The 21,180-nt window shown below is 43.8% G+C and overlaps 1 protein-coding gene across 2 annotated transcripts in view; it reads right to left on the bottom strand.

Annotated features, from left to right (window-relative positions):
* CAMK4 (calcium/calmodulin dependent protein kinase IV) overlaps window positions 1-21,180 on the bottom strand; it is a 367,942-nt gene that overhangs the window by 240,447 nt on the left and 106,315 nt on the right. The gene's annotated exons all lie outside the window — the stretch shown is intronic.

Genomic DNA, 21,180 nt, shown 5'->3' with positions numbered 1-21,180 from the left:
CCCCTCCAAAATACAGGGATAAGGACTTTGTCTAGCCACTCCAGCTCAGATGCTAAAGTCCGGAAGTGGATGGCAAAATGGCTAACCATGGACGAGCCCTGTGCCAGCAGTTGGAGCGCTGTATCATGGGTGACTCGAGGCCCCAAAAAGACCTGTTTCAGCGTGCACAGGAACCGCGTAGCACTCTGCACCACATAATCGTCGCTTACCCACAGTGGCATAGCCCACTCCTGTAATGTAAAATGTCTATAAAGTATGATGTTTCTAGAACCTTCTAGAAATCTCCCACTTCACTCTGATGAGAAATTCAGCCTGTCAGCTCCTACAGCTTCCCTCCTTCCCCCTCCTTAACAATCTGTGTCCGCACTGGTAATAGGATACTTCCCCTATAGCATTTGGCCCATCTCCACAGAAAGGAATGTTAATTAGTTAAGCTAAAGGAAGTCCTTTCTTTTCTGGGACGTGTTTGAAATAAAACTATGAGAGATATTAAAATAGGCTAGCATGGGCTCCGATTGCGACAGAAAAACGAAACGGACATTTCTGTGATCTGCGCGGACCCGGCTTGCCTACGGTGGCTCTTGCAAAGTTCTATCACCGCCAGAACCTGAGATATGGATTGCTCCCAAACGGAGTGTCCTAAGTATGGCATGTCTGATGTTGCTTTATTACATTCGATGAACTACAACCTATGAGGCCCTCAGTGTGTTGATACGAGCTTCCGTCGTTGAGATATGGTTATCATAAGTTTTTTAGTTAATTGGCAACTTGGAGAAAGGGGGGATGAACTTTTGCAGACTGCCCCTTTCATGATGTCACAGACCCTGGGCTATAAGGCACCCCTCCCTTACAATGAGTCAGGGGGAGCTACAGCGTCCGTGCTGACCAGAACCCAGATTAGTGGATACGTGTGGCTCCGCCTTCTCTCCCCAGCCACATGGTCTGCCTGATACTGACTAAGCACATGTGAGTGTTACTTTCTGTCTTTTTAATCCCCTTTATGTTATATTTGTATTGTACATATTTGATGTCTCAACTTTATAGCAACTTTTATCTATGTAATCACTGCCCGCATTCTTTTGGGAATAAATGATAAAATCTATTAGCTCTGTCTCCATGCTCTAAGAAACGAACTATGCGCCTTTTTTAGATAATCACTACTAATTTGGGGTTTGTCACGGACCCTCTTAATTAACTCTTTGATTAAGCGTGGCTGGTGGCAGCGTGGTGTGCGCGACTGGCGAGGCTAGTTGGAAGTACAGACAGGTCTTACATGCTGAATGAGGGGCTGCAGCCACAGCATTGATAATTCCCTTACTGCAGTAGTCTAATTGCCCGTGCACAGCAAGCAGCCCATCCGGCGACTAATTACCCTAGGTGCAGTTCCCTGACTGACCTGAGAGTAAGGGGGGCGCCGGAGAGCTGTGAATTCCAAGGTGGAACTGAGAAAGTGGGATATACATAAATCCCCGCAGTTCTTGGAAGGTTGTTAGCAGTGGTGGGGCATCCAAAATACCCCCTGCGGTAAATTGTCAGAGCAAGATTAGCTTGCTGTATTTTTGTCACATGGTGCCAGTGGTGGGATAACTAAGATAAGCCCCCACTGTGCCCATGATAGCCATGTGCCGGCAGTGCGTCGCGTCCCTCCGTCCGCTGACAAACCCGTGTCGGTGGTGGGATCGTGACATATTGGTGGCACCGGCCGCGCCGTTCGTCACAATTTGGTGGCAGCGGCGTGCCTCCTGCTTGCGTTCATCACATAGCTCCAATGCCCTGTCTGACAGAAGGGAAATAATAAACCCTACTTTAGCCCGCTCCGAGGGGAAAAGTGCAGCCAGTAGCTCCAGATGTATTGCACACTGGTTCACCAATCCCCTACATGACTTGCTGTCACCTGAAAACCTCAGGCAGCGGGAGGCGGGATCAGGTCGGAAAAGGGGTGGCAGCGAACAAACGGGCTGCAGCCTCACTGGCTGCCCGAACAGCTACTGCAGTCACATCCACAACTGAGGTTGTACGCTCAAAACCTGACAACCTACCCTCCATCTGCTGGATGTACCGCTGTAGTCGCTGTTCGTTCGCCATTACAAGCCAGACCCTGGCGCTAGTATAATGTTAGGGCTGGCAGAACGCACCTAATAATATAAAGATAAGGTGTGTTCGCAGCCCGGGGTCCACCATGCAGAGATGTTAACTGCTGCTTGGTAATAGCGGACACTAAATGGTGGTATGGCACTGGACACACGTTGGTTAAACGCCACCCAGTATGTAGTAGCGACGGACTCTGTTGCTTCACAGAGCCATGGTACCGTATAAGACAGATGCCGTACCCTGTTGACTGTCACAGGGCACAGCTGAGTCAGCGCTAGTGAACAGTCACAAGACTCTGCCCCAAGGACATGAGATAAGAGCCTCTGTAGACCCACTAGGCGCTGGCTACTGTGGAGTGCAGACTAAGTACACAGTGACGTACAGGCAAAGCCACTACTTGGCGCTGAAGCTAGACCCTGACTCTGCCTCCTACCTGCACTATCAGCCTAGGCAATAACTGGCAAAGCTGATTAACACATGCGTACCAAGGGTAGGAGTTTCATAATGGGCCAGTCACCAGAGACATTCATATGTGCATACAACACTCACTCCACATTGTCTATACTAGCGCACGGCCGTGCAATCCTTTTATAACCGCAGCCATCCGGGACCTTGCTAATGGCCCAACCTGAGCTGCTTGAGGACCTGAGCATGTGACCTCCGACCACCAATGAGTGGTCGTCTCATGGGCATGCTCAGATGGAGAGAAGCAGGACTTAGTCCCAGGAGCGTCTGCTCGCCGCTGACTAATGCTGAATGCTATAGCTGAAACTGAGGCAGCAGCAGCAACCAGACGCATAGCATTAGCCTGAGAAAGACGCTGGGACTGATGTCTCTGCTGAGAAGAAACCTCTGTGGCTGCAGAAGAATGGGAGACTGCAGAGGACATGGCTTGAGATTCCCCCTGTGTAGTGGCAGGAACTTGACGCCTAACATGGGTTATGTGAACTTTTGATCAGGGTCATTGGGATGTTTTGTGTTGTCATTATGATTTGAAAAGAGAAAACACAGTAGTTTGACAATAAATGGCTTCACCCAACCACTAACCATGAGTGAAGAAAAGGTTTTGGTGTTATCATTCATGTTCTCTGAAAAAAAAGGCCAAGAAAGCAAAAATTCTGCCGGGGTATGTAAACTTTTTGAGCACAACTGTATGAATAATAGTCCTAAATAAAGTACAGCAGCTTTATTAGGCATATTTCTGTGGCATATTGTCAATGTCATACTGGCCTATAAAACAAGCCATCCTGGAATAAGACCTTGTGGAGTAAATCGATGACGGTGACACTTCGCACAAGAGGTGTGGATCATTATACAAGTGTGTTACTTGTAGGAAGTAGATCACTAGTTGACATAAGAGATGAAGAAGAGACGTGTACACAATTCATGTTCTCACTTATTGCACAAGCTGCAGGTTATCACAGTAAAGTACATCTATACGGACGGCATACACAGTCACGATCTTTTTAACTTACCACAGAAAACGTAGGTAATTTTCAATAGTGTACTATGGAGGGACATTGCTTTGTCTTTTACTCCTTAAATATTTACGTATGCACACATATATCTTAAAAAATATTGCCAAAATGTTGTACATATTACTAGGTCCAATTAAAGTATTGGCTATATAGCTTTATATATAAACAGATATTGTATAAACGTTTAAATTGAGGTTAAGATAAATTTTTTTAATTTTAAAAAGATTATGCTTAAAAAAATCCGAACTGTAATCCAGGATTTGTAAAATGCCTAAAGATTACGATTTAGTTAAATATTAGGACACAACATGCCACGTTATATGGGGTAATGACCTTCAGAGGGTTCTGAGGAACTACTCAGTCTGACTATATATACTGCATATTATCTAACTTCTGGTACAATTTTAAATATTGTTGTAGGAGATATATGATAAACTGTCATCACTTTTGATTGGGTTTATTTATGTACTGCATACCTATATTGTGGAGTGCTATCTACCTCCTGGAATAGACTATATGAGAATGAAGAGCACAACCTACTCTTCCTATAATATACTACCTTTTCTAAAGTGCATTTGAGTGAGTGAGATGGGGGAAAGATGATGAATTCTGTTTTGTCCATATTAAGTTTTAGAAATCTAGCAGAGAAGAAGGATGAAATAGCAAACAGACATTGTGAGATTCTGATTAATAGGGAGGTGATATCTGGTCCAGAGATGTAGATCTCTGTGTCATCAGCATAGAGGTGATACTAAAAGCCATGAGATTCTATGAGCTATCAGAGACCGATGGTGTAAATGGAGAAGAGCAGGGGCCCTAAGACTGAATATTGTGGGACTCTGATGGATAGGGGTAAGGTGAGGAGGCGGTGTGCGAGTGGGAAACGCTGATTGTCCGGTATGTTAGGTATGACGAGATCCAAGATAGAGCCAAGTCAGTGATGCCAAAAGATGAGAGGGTCTGTACTAATAGGGAATGGTCCAGGAGAGGACAGGTCCAGGAGGAGGAGGACACAGTAGTGTCACTTGGCTTTGGCAGTCATTAGGTCACTGGTGACTTTAGTTAGTGAAGTTTCAGTGGAGTGATGCAGCCGGAAGCCAGATTGTGTGGTCGAAGAGGGAGCAAGAAGAGAGGTGGGAAGACAGTTCAAGATGGACGTGTTGATCCAGTAGTTTTGAGGCATAGGGGAGAAGTGATATGGGGCGATAGCTAGATACAGAGCATGGGTCAAGAGAGGGCTTTTTGAGTATAGGTTTGATTGAGGCATTTTTAAAGCTTGAGGGGAAAACACCAGAATGATATGTCCTTGGTTTTTACAGAAGTTCCTAACATGGAATTTAGCTTTGAGACCTTATCTACACAAATGCTGTCTAAAATACAAAACCACAAGCACTATTTGATCTACATTTTCCTCTATTCTACAACTTAAAGGGTTTTCCCCATTTCAGGAAATATTGGTCCACAGTCACAGTTTTGTAGGAAAAAAAAACCACACAAAAAAAAAAAAATGTGCTGTTCTCACAATCCTCAGGTCCACTAGTGAATTTCTGATGCTGCTCTTGATATCTCATGTTGGCCGCCTCAACAGCGCAACAGTCATTCAGTAATCTTAGCAGCTCTGCCAGTGTAGATGGAATGCCTTTCTTACAGCTCCTAACGTCATTGGCTGAAGCACTTTTGAAGTGATGCCAGCACCATATCCTATACCACACACCAGGATTAGTGGCGGGGAGTTACCAGTGGAAGGGGAAGACAATAACAATGATGCTTTTTTTTATATATCAAATTGCACCAGGGGTCTGATATTTCATGAAAGAGGACCCATTATCTCTTCTTTTGCATAGGCTAAAGTGATGTCAAAGCAATAAACACTTACCGTATGTTTAAATCCACCATCCACCAATCTTCTTGAACTTTTTAGACTGGTTTCACACATAAAACAATCATGGTTTGAGCATGTCCTGCAATGTTCACACCAAGTGCAGGTCTCCAGACATGAACTCAACAGCATCATGGACATAAATGAAACTCTTGATTTCTGGCCAGGAGACCACTGACCGGTTTGGACATTGTGGTCCATACTCTTACCGTAAATATCAGACGTCTGAAACTTGCCTTAATGTAGAAGACCATTTTGTACTGCCAATAGAGTTGAGCGAAACGGGTCAGCCAAATTCAGAATCCGTCGACTTTTGCTAAAGTCGGGTTTCGCTGATCGAAACCCGACCATAGCGTGAGGTCGGCCACGAGGTCGCCGACTTGACCGCCAAAGTTGCGTTTCCCACAATCCTTCCAGCGCCTATTTTCAGCCAATCATGAAGGAGGCACACTGTGGGCAACGCGATTACGTCGGCAGCGGCCCCCACCATGTTTGAGAAGGGCATGCAAGTGATTGGCTGGCTTTGTGTGGCGTCACAGTGCCTATAAAAGGCCGTAACCGCCGACCGCCATCTTTCTTCTGCCGATCTTAGGATAGGGAGAGGTTGCTGCTGATCATTCTCAATAGGAAGAGTCTTTAGGCAGGGAAAAAGCAAAAAAAAAATTGCTTGTGCTTATAGCGAATGTCACTGTAAAACACAACTGCATAGTGTGCAGTGACAGGGAAGGATATATTTGTGTGCAGCAGCTCTGCTGGTTATTAGGCTGCCTTATAAGGCTCCCTAATAGCTGCATTGCTGTTTGGACACTGCTGTGCAGATGGCTTTTTTAAAAGCAAAAATCCTTTTATTCCTTTTTTTCTGCACAGTAGATACTGAGCGTACATTTTTTAACACACTGTATAGAGGTGTACGCTCCTCACGCACTTGCAAGCGTGGACGGACTACAAAAGCTCAGGTAGCACATGTGCACCTGCTCTGACTCAAGTTAGCCGGCAACGCTCCATCACTTCCCCCACTGTAAGGCCACCGCTAAGCACACCACCATCAAGAAATGTTGAGGTGTCGGCGCTAGGCCAAACTAGTCACGCAAACACAATATTTTCGCGAGGAAACACTGAATCTAGGCAATCAACACCCTCACCAACCCCTTCTCAGTCCGTCATGTCCAATGCTAGTTCCCCCATATGCAGCTCTCAAGGCCAGCTCACCCTACCAGACACTCTGAGTAGGACAAGAAAGTACTCATCCTCTCATCCGCGCACACTGGTTTGAACGCCTACATTGCCAAACTGATCTCATTAGAGATGATGCCCTTCCGTTTGGTAGAAAGCGAAGCTTTCTGAGAGCTCATGGCCTACGCTGTCCCACGCTACGACCTACCCAGTCGGCACTTCTTTTCTTGAAAAGCCATCCCTGCCCTCCACCAGCATGTTTATTTAGGAATAAATTCATGGACTTTAAGTGTGCTGCCAGACAAATTCCATAACCACACCAGGTTAAAAAAGTTAACCCTTTAATCCCTACGCGTTTCGAAGCATAACACTTCTTCTTCAGGGGTTGACACATGAATACAGAGAGCTGTCACCACATTTATACATGCAGGATTCAAATTTGGCGCCATGAAAGACATGTGCTGCGCCGCAAAGGTCAAAGATCAAAATAGTTCAAGTGTCAGGGAAAGGTTCATCAAAGTTAACTAATCTGTAATTAATAAAACCAATTATATATTTATTTTGCAGATAAAAAGAAATGGGAAAAGAAAAAGAAGAAAAAAATATATATATATAAAAAAGAAAAAAGGAAATGAACCCGCAACGTGGGAAAAAAAGGGGGAAGAAAAAGGATCACAGTCCAACAAGCACACCACCACACCAAGGAGAGTGTTCAGATTGAAAACGGAAGAAACAAATTGTAATGCCAAACGATCATGGGGAAAATGTGTCACCGAAATAAATATGTATAAAAATATATATATATGTATATGATTAAAAATGCGTATAAAAATGACAAAAAGATTTATGTATATAAAAATATTGAATAAATAATTAAATAAATAATTAAAGAGTCCCAATTATTTTGCTTTCGATTCCAAAGGAAATCAGTGGCACAACTCAACGGGCGACAATGCACCTGAAAAAACAGCCCCACAAGAAATCATCACATCGCTCACCACTAAGGACAGAAAACGATATAATAAAACATAACCTTGATACTAATATTATTAAAAACGGGGGAAACATGAAAAAATTAATAAAAAGGGAAAATCCTATACCGAAAAATCCAATTAACCCATGAAAGGGGTACTAAGGAAAAATATGTCTGTGTGCGTACATAATTCTGAAAGTTTTTTTTTAAAAATTACTTTGAAAAATATGAAATATATATGGAAATAAAAAACAAAAAAGCAAAAAAACGCATTAGTTACTTGATTCCAAAGATACAATGCAGATCCGGAATTCTAGGGGCATGGACCAGACCGACAGAAATAAATTGTTGAAAACGAAAAATTATGATTATAATACCAAAAAAAGTAAATGAAATTAACCCATTGTGTTTTATATGAAGGAAAAAGGACCTAAATATTAGTGAGAGACCACAACTATATGCGACAAAAAAAACGCTGGAAAGGGGTACTAAGGAAAATATGTCTATGTGTGTACTATGAAGAATATGAAATATATATGAAAATAAAAACCAGAAAAGCAAAAAAACGCATTAGTTATTTGATTCCAAAGATACAGTGAAGATCCGGAATTTTAGGGGCATAAACCAGACTGACAGGAATAAATTGTTGAAAACGAAAAATTATAATTATATTACCGAAAATAAAAATGTGAGTGAAATTAACCCATTGTGTTTTGTATGAAGGGAAAAAGGAACCTAAATATTAGTGAGGGACCAAGTGTGATGGAAAATGAAAGGAGGGGAAGGAAATACAACTATAGATGACAGTGTATAGTGAAGACATATAGAAAAACATATGTCAAAAAATGTATAAAACTTGTTAAAATTTATATGCATATATAACAGTGATATAGATAGATTAACGCATTGGTGGAAGTTAGAGATAACAAAATAACAAGAATATCAGAGAAACACTTCAGAAATTTCATTTAACCCATTAGGTTTCAGAGTATTCAGCCTATAAATCCAGAAAATTTCTTTCCTATTTAATTGCCCCATCCTATCAGGATGGTTAATAGGAATTTGTTCAATGGGGCTTATCCTTAATCCTTGAGGGTTTTTATCATGTTTTAAAGTGAAGTGTCTAGACAGACCATGCAATAAAAAACCCTTTTTAATATTGTATCTATGGGAATTAATTCTGAGATGTAGCGGCTGTGTGGTTCTGCCAACATATTGTCTCCCACATATTTTCATATTTTTCAAAGTAATTTTTTTAAAAAAACTTTCATAATTATGTACGCACACAGACATATTTTTCCTTAGTACCCCTTTCATGGGTTAATTGGATTTTTCGGTATAGGATTTTCCCTTTTTATTAATTTTTTCATGTTTCCCCCGTTTTTAATAATATTAGTATCAAGGTTATGTTTTATTATATGGTTTTCTGTCCTTAGTGGTGAGCGATGTGATGATTTCTTGTGGGGCTGTTTTTTCAGGTGCATTGTCGCCCGTTGAGTTGTGCCACTGATTTCCTTTGGAATCGAAAGCAAAATAATTGGGACTCTTTAATTATTTATTTAATTATTTATTCAATATTTTTATATACATAAATCTTTTTGTCATTTTTAGACGCATTTTTAATCATATACACATATATATATATATTTTTATACATATTTATTTCGGTGACACATTTTCCCCATGATCGTTTGGCATTACAATTTGTTTCTTCCGTTTTCAATCCGAACACTCTCCTTGGTGTGGTGGTGTGCTTGTTGGACTGTGATCCTTTTTCTTCCCCCTTTTTTTTTCCCACGTTGCGGGTTCATTTCCTTTTTTTCTTTTTTATATATATATATTTTTTTCTTCTTTTTCTTTTCCCATTTCTTTTTATCTGCAAAATAAATATATAATTGGTTTTATTAATTACAGATTAGTTAACTTTGATGAACCTTTCCCTGACACTTGAACTATTTTGATCTTTGACCTTTGCGGCGCAGCACATGTCTTTCATGGCGCCAAATTTGAATCCTGCATGTATAAATGTGGTGACAGCTCTCTGTATTCATGTGTCAACCCCTGAAGAAGAAGTGTTATGCTTCGAAACGCGTAGGGATTAAAGGGTTAACTTTTTTAACCTGGTGTGGTTATGGAATTTGTCTGGCAGCGCACTTAAAGTCCAAGAATTTATTCCTAAATAACTGTGTTACGGTTCCGCTGTGGACCGTTGGACGTGCAGCAGGCTGACATACTATACAGGCTTTACTTTTTCTTTGGAAAGGTGAGTATAAATACCTTAATTATTTATACATTTTACCCAGATAAGACCCTATTGCGCTCTTGTCTCAACCTTTTAGTGCATACAATTACTCCACCAGCATGTGAAAGACCGCATTGTCCATGCACTAAAACAATCTGTGAGTGGAAAGGTCCACCTCACAACAAATGCATGGACCAGTAGGCATGGACAGGGCCGTTATGTGTCCATCACTGTGCACTGGGTTAATGTGGTGGATGCAGGCTACACAGGGGGACAGCGGCGATGGAACAGTGCTGCCTAGCCCACAGTATAGGAAACAGTTGGGTGTAGGCATTCGACCCTCCTCCTCCTTCAGAAGCGAAAGCTCGTCGACAGAGTGCAGTCGAACTAGCAGAGGTACTGGCCGAGTACTTGCATCGACAAACTGAGTCATGGCTGGGCAGTCTACATCTTGAGCCAGGCAAGGTGGTCAGTGATAATGGGCAGAATTTTGAGGCAGCCATAGCCCTTTCAAAACTCACACACATACCTTGCCTGGCTCACACCTTGAACCTGGTGGTGCAGTGCTTTCTAAATAATTATCCGGAGTTAACAGCCCTGCTCCATAAGGTGCGAAGACTGTGCTCGCACATCCGTCGCTCAAATGTCCACTCCAGTCGTATGCAGAAGCTGCAGCGATCACTCAACCTCCCCAAGCACCGCCTAATCATAGACGTTGCTACAAGATGGAACTCCACCATGCACAAAGTTGAGAGGCTGTGCGAACAGAGGCAGGCTGTAATGCATTTGTGGGAGACAGTTTGAGGGCAGACATGGAATTGTCGGGTGTGCAGTGGTCAAAGCTGAAAGACCTCTGTAAAGTCCTTCAGTGTTTTGAGGAATGCACATGGCTGCTAAGTGCAGACGACGCCATCATAAGCATACCACTTATGGGTCTGCTCATGCAAACTTTGACTCACATCAAGGATCAGGCATCTGCATCTGAGGAGAAACCGGAGGAGGAGGAGGAAAGCCTTGATGACAGTCAGCCATTGCTTGGTCAGGGAACTGTCATGGATGAGGTGGAGGAAGATGAGGAGGAGGATGAGGGGGATGATTATTTTGGGGAGGAGGATGCTTCTCAGGGGGCAAGAGAACATGTGGGCCTGCCAAGGTCAGGTACAGGGTTTGTGCGTGACTGGAGGGATGTGGATTTGCCAGAAAGTGCTCCTCCACCCACCACTGGCAGTGCAGCATTGACACCTGGAACATTGGCCCACATGAGTGACTATGCCTTGCGGATCCTAAAAAGGGACCCCCGCATTGCCAAAATGATGAGGGATGATGACTACTGGTTGGCCAGCATCCTCGATCCACGCTATAAAGGCAAATTACACAACATCATGCCACAGGAGAACCTAGAGCTAATATTGTCTAACAAACAAGCAACTCTGGTAAACAGGTTGTTTGAGGCATTCCCAGCACACAGCAGCGGAGATGGTTCTCCCACAAGCCGTAGTGGGCAAAATGGAAGAGGTGTTCGTGGTGCACACAGCCAAACTGGCGTTGGAGACAGGGATTTCCTGACCATGTTGTGGTCTGATTTCTCAAGTCCCGTGCACACGACAGCTAATACAGAATCGATTGCAAGTGACAGGAGACAGCAGTTGTCAACTATGGTTACAAACTACTTTTCCCATATTGAGGTTCTCAGTCAAAGGTCAGTCCCCTTTGATTATTGGGCCTCAAAACTGGACACATGGCCTGAATTGGCACAATATGCCTTACAGGAGCTCGCTTGCCCTGCTGGTAGTGTGCTATCTGAAAGAGTCTTCAGTGCTGCTGGATCAATCCTGACAGAAAAAAGGACCCGTCTGTTGACCCAAAATGTTGATGATCTAACCTTCATTAAAATGAACCATGCATGGGTTTCAAAAGATTTTGCCCCACCCTCCCGATAACACATAGGTTGCCAGAAAAAAAGGCTCACTTTTGTCCTCCTCTGACTTCTTCAATTCCTCCATTTGCAGCAGCTGAAAGTCCAGCCTACACATCAACATATGCCATTTTTTAAACCACCCGAAATGGGCTGCCCCCCACCCCAGGCCCGGGGTCAACACCTGCCGCACCCGGTCAAGTGCTGTTGCCCTGAACAGGTGTGTGGCCCAACCGTTGGGCGACGGCAGTGGCACAGGGCCTCTCATAGTACAATAAAGTGTCTCTGACGGTGGGGGGCCCACTAGCTGTCAGACACATTGGTGTACTATGAGGGGCCCTGTGCCAGTACCAGGGCCCACGAGGGGGTCCCCCCTGCTTGCTCAGGGACACAGCACTTGTAATACTTACCTCTCCCTGCTCCACCGCTGTGTAGTCTTGCCAGTTAAATCTGTCACAGGGACGGCCACTACAAATTTGGTGTACTGATCGATGATGGTTAAGATGTAACTATGTCCTGTCCTGCTGGCCTCTACCTTCAGATTACCAAAGGCTACCATTTGTAAAGAACGTCAACTCCCAATAGGATGCAATGGTGCTTTATGATCACCTTTCACATTTTTCATAGTCACAGACGTGTGACATTCCTGCCACCATTTTTCAATGTGTCCTGTCATGGCAATCCAATAGAATCCCCTACGGCCTGTGGCTTGTGTGTTTTGCACTCCAAAGTGACCAGACAGATGATAGGCAATGAGGACCATGTTTACAGCTCTCCCTGTGATCACAATTTGATGGAGACGAGTTACAGTGATGGGATCGACGCAACTGCGATACAGCAACCCTTTCTTCACTAATTTGTGTTTTAGCTGTATCCACAGTTAAAGTTATTGAGGGTCAGCATCGCCTCTGCGAATTCTCCCGCGAGGTTTTCCCGTGATTACAAATTCAACAACATCTAAAATCATTCGACTTTATGTCTGTACTTTTATCCATCTACCTTCCTCTAGTGGAGAGTCTAGACTGGCAGACTGACACTGAAATATAAACGAAGATTTCAAAGTACTCCAACACTGTACACTGGTGTACGTTTCTAGTACATTTCCCTTTTTCTCATTTTTATATTCGGGTGTAATCCATACTGAGCCTGTGAGAGTTTGTGTCTTACTCTGTTAAAATATAAGATTTAAAATGACACCAACACTGTATGCTGCTGACCGATTGTAAAACATTACCCTTTTTCAAGTTTTTATATTCTTGTGTAATCCATACTGAGCCTGTGAACGTCTGTCTGTAACTCCAGAAATATATTTTTAGATTTAAGATTAACCCAACACTGTATACAGCTGTACGTTTGTGATACCTTACCCATTTACTGCTTTTTATATAGTGGTCTAATCCATACTGGGCCAGTGAGAGTCTGTTTCTGACTCTGGAAATATCTACTGAGATTTACAATTACCCCATCACTGTATGCAGCTGTACGCTTCTGATCCATTACCCTTTTACTGCTTTTTATATTGTGTAATCCATACTGACCCTGAGAGGGTCTGTGTCTGCCTCCTGAAAAAAATAAGGAGATTTATAATGTTTAAACAATTCTATATGTACCTTGTATCTGGTGATACAGTAACCTTTTAATACTTTTTATATTCGTGGTGTTAGGCATCGGGTTCCTGCCACTGCACAGCAGGAATCCAGAGCCTTGCACCCAGTGGTCTCCAATTCTTCTTCGGCTGCAGTGGAGACTGCTCAGCAGATTCGTCGGTCCTGGCGCTCTGCCCACGCCAACTCCGTGGGTTTGCTAGCTGCTGCCACCTCTGGCACAGCTATGACAATGCATGCTGATCAGCAGCGAGATTCTCCAGGGACTAAGTCCTCATGTCGGGCCACTGAGCATGCCCGTGGAGTGATCTCCCATTGGAGATCGAGGGTCACGTGCTCAGGTCCTGCTCGTGTTCGGATTGGCCCATCCGAGAAGCCAGGAAGGTCCCGGACGCCCGTGGCTATAAAAGGTTCGCATGGCCGCTCGCCCATGCGCTAGTATAAACTGAAATAGTTTGGAGTGTATGATGATGGATGCATGTATCTGGTGACTGACTCATTATGAAACCCCTTCCCTCTGATAATACGAATGTGGTTAGGGTTTAGAGTCCAAGTCAGCGCCTGTCAGTGGCTAGTCTATAGGCCACAGTGCATGCCAGCCATCTGCACACTAGCGTCCGATGGTGTCGCCCACTGCAGGGCACTATCGAACCGCAGCAAGTGACAGCCACGCCGGTGCAACGCCTTGAGCAACCTGTGCGCTTACCTGGCCCAACCCAGGGCGATTAGTGGCGTTCACCTGAGTGGCACTGTGCACACTTGCACACGTGATTTAACCCTTGCTGGCATCGCAGTCACGGTGCCGAGCTCTAGCGGTCTAGAGGGGCTTCAGTCCTGCGGTCTAAGGGCTGAGTTCTGTGACTATACACTAGCGCTCACACTGCCGAGCTCTGTGAGCAATAACAGGCTGCGGCATTTATTATTTGGTGGTTGTGCGGCTCTGAGAGATAAGGGTCCGCCTCTGTACACATTGGGTGAGGTTAACCCCATGTGTCCCATTATTATACCGCCATATAGCGTCCGCCATTACCGAGCAGCAGTTAACACCTTTGCACGGTGGACCCTGGGCTGCGAACGCACCAAAAATACCATCTTTATTATTTGGTGAGTTCCGCCAGCCCGTAACATTTGGCTAATGCATACTGGGACTGAGATCATCTGTGTCTGCCTCATGAAATGTCTACGGAGATTTAGAATGATTAAACTATACTATATATACCTTGTATCTGGTCATACTGTACCCATTTTCAACTTGTTACATTATTGTCAAATCCATACTGAGCGTTTGAGCATATGTGTCTGCCTCCTGAAATACATATGGAAATTATTTTGCATTTTAAGTAGACTATATATACCTTGTATCTGTTGATCCAGTACCCTTTGTGCCCGAAATTCATCCTCCACCCACCACTCAAAGTGCATCACTGACACCTGGAACATTGGCACACATATGTGATTATTTCTTGCGGATCTTCTTTTTATATTATGGTGTCATCCATACTGAGCCTGTGAGAGGCTGTGTGTTACTCTTGAAATATATATGTAGATCGCCAAATGACCCAACACTGTATACAGCAGTACACTTGGGATCCATTCCCCCTTTACTGCTTTTTATATTGTTGTGTAATCCATACTGGGCCTTAGAACATCTGTGTCTGCCTCCTGAAATAAATACAGCGATTTTGAATGTTGAAACTATACTATATATACCTCTGATCTGGTGATGATACTGTACCCTTTTCTACTTTTTAGTTTGTTGTCAAATCCATACTGGCTATGACAGCGTCTGTGTCTGGCTCCTCAAATATATACGTAGATTTATAATGTTGAAACTATTCAATATATCCCTGTTATCTGGTGTTAAAATGAAACGCCACGCAGGGCCGGGGGTTACTCAGGGCCCGGTGCCTTTCAGGCTCTTTTAAGGGGGAAGTATGTCACGGTGGTGATAGGGACCCGGTCCGTGGCCCTGGGTGTCCAGTAAAGAAGATGACAGTTCAGATGAGGGGGAAGATGGCATGATAATTAATTTGGAAAAGGGGGATCGTGACGCCACCCATGGTACTCGGCTAGGGTAGCCGACGCTGCAATGCAGATCTTCTGTGCCGGTGATTAAGCAGACAAGATGATGAAGCTCTCCACGGGCAGAGCTGTATCCCAGGGCAGTTGAGATGGTGTTTGTGAGCCGTTGACGGTGATGGTGAGTGTAGCGTGTGTAGCAGGCGAGTTGTAAAAGCCACCAAGAATGCAGGTGGGTGCAGTTTCTGAGTTTTCCTCAAAAGTATTGTGCACAAGATGACCCAATTGGTACTGTGTCATCCGAGGGAGGGGTCCGGCAAACTCAAAGGTAGATCAGGAACACCTGTTCAAGACTCCTCCTTGTGTATCCTTTCAAGGCCATGTCTCTGCGCTGATCTCTCCCTTCCTTCCTGCTGTGGGCCTTCACAAACAGTGTCCCAAGCCAACAGCCACGGATCACACCGGGCGACGTGGGTCAGGCTCCGGGGTCCTTTATTCCAACTGCTGCCTTTTTGAGTATTGAATGCGGCTGCAACTGAGGCACTTAAACTTACCTCAGCCTCCGTCTTTCTAGCTGAGCCCTGTATTTGTCCAGTACCTTCAGGAGCCACCTTCCCCAACAAGGCCTGGTCCTTCATTCTCCAGAAACGGTCTTCACAGGTGGCTTATTGCACTTCCCGTGCCCCAAGGACCCCTTACTTCCAGTCTAGGAGCTTGGACAAGATTTTTCTCTCTTCTCTGACCCTCAGCCCTCTCACAGCAATCCTGCACTTACTATGTCCTGTCACCGACTGACAACGCTCTAGAAAGATCCAATTGCAACTTTGAAACTCAAAGAAAATGAAGACTTCCTAGACAGAACAGAAGCATCTCTACTGGTCACAGAAGATGAAGAAAGTGTCAGAGAAACTCCAAAAGCAGACGAGTGGAAGCATGGGACCAAAAGAAGCAAGAAAACCATAGAGACATCACCAACCACACAACTGACAAACCGATACCAAGGCCTTGCGGAGGATGACGATGGTACACCTAAGGATGAGGCACAACCAGCAAGTGAAGAAGAAAAGGGCACACAGCAACACCCAGAAGTGACAACAAAAAGTACAGCCAAGAAGCGAAGAAGAGTGGTTGTAGTGGGAGACTCACTACTGAGAGGCACAGAAGCAGCCATCTGCAGACCGGATATAACCACAAGAGAAGTATGCTGCCTCCCAGGTGCGAAGATCAAGGATGTGACCAATAGGATACCAAAGCTCATCAGTTCCAAGGACGTCCACCCATTTCTTCTGATACATGTTGGCACCAATGACATGGCAAGGAATGACCTAGAATGACCTACCGACAATCTGCAAGGACTTTGAAGAGTTGGGGAAGAAAGTAAAGGAACTGGATGCACAAGTAGTTTTTTCTTCTATCCTTCCAGTAGACAGGCATGGCACCAGGAGATGGAACAGGATCCTTTTTGCGAACAATTGGCTAAGACGATGGTGCAGACAACAAGGATTCGAATTCCTGGACCACGGTGTGAATTACCTGTACGATGGACTCCTCACCAGAGACGGACTACACCTCAACAAACCTGGGAAACACACATTCGCCAGAAGACTCGCTACACTCATCAGGAGAGAGTTAAACTAGAAGAAGAGGGAATGGGAAGAAAAACGTTAGACATGAACATGAAACCAGATATTATACTGATGAATGATATGAGGTGTGGCAAAGAAGATCCAAGACAACATACTCAGAAGGGAGGTAAGAAAATTTCTAAAACAATCAACAGGGAGGAGATTGGAACAAAGCAAAATTCACTAAAATGCATGCTCGCAAACGCCAGAAGCCTGACAAACAAGATGGAAGAACTAGAAGCAGAAATATCTACAGGTAACTATGACATAGTGGGAATAACCGAGACATGGTTAGATGAAAGCTATGACAGGGCAGTTAACTTACAGGGTTACAGTCTGTTTAGAAAGGATCGTAAAAATCGGAGTGGAGGAGGGGTTTGTCTTTATGTAAAGTCTTGTCTAAAGTCCACTTTAAGGGAAGATATTAGTGAAGGGAATGAGGATGTCGAGTCCATATGGGTCGAAATACATGGAGGGAAAAATAGTAACAAAATTCTCTTTGGGGTCTGTTACAAACCCCCCAATATAACAGAAATCATGGAAAGTTTACTACTAAGGCAGATAGATGAAGCTGCAACCCATAATGAGGTCCTTGTTATGGGGGACTTTAACTACCCGGATATTAACTGGGAAACAGAGACCTGCGAAACCCATAAAGGCAACAGGTTTCTGCTAATAGCCAATAATAATTATCTTTCACAATTGGTGCAGAATCCAACCAGAGGAGCAGCACTTTTAGACCTAATATTATCTAACGGACCTGACAAAATAACAAATCTGCAGGTTGTTGGGCATATAGGAAATAGTGACCACAATATTGTACAGTTTCACTTGTCTTTTGCTAGGGGGACATGTCAGGGAGTCACAAAAACACTGAACTTTAGTAAGGCAAAGTTTGACCAGCTTAGAGATGCCCTTAATCTGGTTGACTGGGACAATGTCCTCAGAAATAAGAATACAGAAAATAAATGGGAAATGTTTAAGAACATCCTTAATAGGCACTGTAAGTGGTTTATACCTTGTGGGAATAAAAGGACAAGAAATAGGAAAAACCCAATGTGGCTAAACAAAAAGGTAAGAGTGGCAATTAATAGTAAAAAGAAAGCATTTAAACTACTAAAGCAGGATGGCACCGTTGAAGGAGAAAAATTCTTTATCTAAAAAAATAATTAAAGCTGCCAAAAAGGAAACAGAGAAGCACATTGCTAAGGAGAGTAAAACTAATCCCAAGCTGTTCTTCAACTATATCAATAGTAAAAGAATCAAAAGTGAAAGTGTAGGCCCATTAAAAAATTGAGGAAAGAATGGTTGTAGATGATGAGGAAAAAGCTAATATATTAAACACCTTCTTCTCCACGGTATTCACAGTGGAAAATGAAATGCTAGGTGAAATGCCGAGAGACAAAGAAAACCCTATATTAAGGGTCACCAATCTAACCCAAGAAGAGGTGCAAAACCGGCTAAATAAGATTAAAATAGATAAATTTCCGGGTCCGGATGGCATACACCCACGAGTACTAAGAGAACTAAGTAATGTAATAGACAAACCATTATTTCTTATATTTAAAGGCTCTATAGCGACGGGGTCTGTTGCACAGGACTGGCGCATAGCAAATGTGGTACCAATATTCAAATAGGGCTCTAAAAGTGAACCTGGAAATTATAGGCCAGTAAGTCTAACCTCTATTGTTGGTAAAATATTTGAAGGGTTTCTGAGGGATGTTATTCTGGATTATCTCAATGAGAATAACGGTTTAATGCCATATCAGCATGGGTTTATGAGGAATCGCTCCTGTCAAACCAATCTAATCAGTTTTTAAGAAGAGGTAAGCTATAGACTGGACCAAGGTGAGTCATTGGATGTGGTATATCTTGATTTTTCCAAAGCGTTTGATACCGTGCCACATAAGAGGTTGGTACACAAAATGAGAATGCTGGGTCTGGGGGAAAATGTGTGTAAATGGGTAAGTAACTGGCTTAGTGATAGAAAGCAGAGGGTAGTTATAAATGGTATATTCTCTAACTGGGTCGCTGTGACCAGTGGGGTACCGCAGGGGTCAGTGTTGGGACCTATTCTCTTCAACATACTTATTAACGATCTGGTAGAAGGTTTGCACAGTAAAATATCGATATTTGCAGATGATACAAAACTATGTAAAGCAGTCAATACAAGAGAAGATAGTATTCTGCTACAGATGGATCTGGATATGTTGGGAACTTGGGCCGAAAGGTGGCAGATGCAGTTTAACAATGATAAATGTAAGGTTATACACATGGGAAGAAGGAATCAATATCACCATTACCCACTGAACGGTAAACCACTGGTTAAATCTGACATGGAGAAGGACTTGGGGATCCTAGTTAATGATAAACTTACCTGGAGCAGCCAGTGCCAGGCAGCGGCTGCCAAGGCAAACAGGATCATGGGGTGCATTAAAAGAGGTCTGGATACACATGATGAGAGCATTATACTGCCTCTGTACAAATCTCTGGTTAGACCGCACATGGAGTACTGTGTACAGTTTTGGGCACCGGTGCTCAGGAAGGATATAAAGGAACTAGAGCGGGTACAAAGGAGGGCAACAAAATTAATAAAGGGGATGGGGGAACTACAATACCCAGAGAGATTAGCAAAATTAGGATTATTTAGTCTAGAAAAAAAAGACGACTGAGGGGCGATCTAATAACTATGTATAAGTATATAAGGGGACAATACAAATATCTCTCCGAGGATCTGTTTATACCAAGGAAGGTGACGGTCACAAGGGGGCATTCTCTGCGTCTGGAGGAGAAAAGGTTTTTCCACCAACATAGAAGAGGATTCTTTACTGTTAGGGCAGTGAGAATCTGGAATTCCCTGCCTGAGGAGGTGGTGATGGCGATCTCAGTCGAAGGGTTCAAGAGAGGCCTGGATGTCTTTCTGGAGCGTAACAATATTGTATCTTACAGTTATTGTTAGGTTCTTTAGAAAGACGTAGATCTGGGGATTTATACTGACAGAATTTTATAGGCTGAACTGGATGGGCTAATGTCTTTTTTCGGCCTTACTATGTTACTTTGTTACCTCAGACTAGCTCCACCCATCAACTGTCAGCTTGCTCTCCCTGATTGGATGCCCACAATCACTCCACTACCTAAGCTCCTCCCACTGTACCTACCTTCCACACTAAGCCCCAACACCCTTTCCTAGTCAGTCTGGGATGAGGCTATCCTCCCAGCGGGTACACCCAGAAAGCACTGACTAACATGTGTGTGTGTTGAGTGCAGGGTTAGGAGTCCTGAGTGGTGATCCCTCCTTACCTGAGGGTGGGATACCACACCTTTGGATGAGGTGCAGTTCCTCTGTGGCGACCGTACCCTCAGGGGCGCCATAGTACCCTTTCTCAACTTTCTATATTGTTGTAGGATCCATACTCGGCCTGAGAGCGTCTATATTTGCCTCCTGAAATGTATACGGAGATTCAGTATGTTTAAACTATACTATATATACCTTGTATCTAGTGATACTGTACCCTTCTGCAAATTTTTACATTATTGTCTTATCCATACTGAGCCTGTGACCATCTGTGTCTGACTCATGAAATATATACGGAGATTTACAATTATCCCTAGACTGTATAGAGCTGTCCACTTCTGAAACAGTACCATATATCTGCTGGTATTTTTAGTCCATTTTCACAAAAATTATTACATATGGTGGAAGAGGCCGCGGACGTGGGTGTGGGGGGGCCAGCTGGTACTGATGGTGGTGGTGGTGCATCTGCTGGTATTGCCAAAAGCACAATAGCAGCTAAGGCAGGAGGTGTTGAGCCTGCTGGCACAAGAAGGCCTTTAAGGCTCCCTTTTCTGGGGGTAGGTAAACTGCTTTTAAAGCCGGAGCATCAGGAACTGGTTTTGCCTTACATTGCCGAAAAAGCCTCCAGCTCTATCGCCTCCTCTTCTGAAGTTTAAAGAAATGCAAGCTCTTAGTCGTCAGTGCAGGCTTCTGGTCAGGAACCACCCATTTCCTTGTCTCCTTCACCCCCACTAAAAGTGAAGGATGCAGCAGCCCACACTTCAGATTACTCCATGGAGCTCTTTTCACAGGCTATGCCTGTGTTATCAAGTGAAATTCTGAATTCCCCAGTCCAACATGAATTGGAGATGGAGTGCACTGATGCACAGCCACTGCTAGATGATTC

This window comes from Dendrobates tinctorius, unplaced genomic scaffold (genome assembly GCF_039654945.1).
Source record: "Dendrobates tinctorius isolate UK_male_01 unplaced genomic scaffold, ASM3965494v1 ptg000003l, whole genome shotgun sequence".
NCBI lineage: Eukaryota > Metazoa > Chordata > Amphibia > Anura > Dendrobatidae > Dendrobates > Dendrobates tinctorius.
Note: the sequence above shows the minus strand (reverse complement) of the source record. Positions and strands in the feature narration are given on the sequence as shown.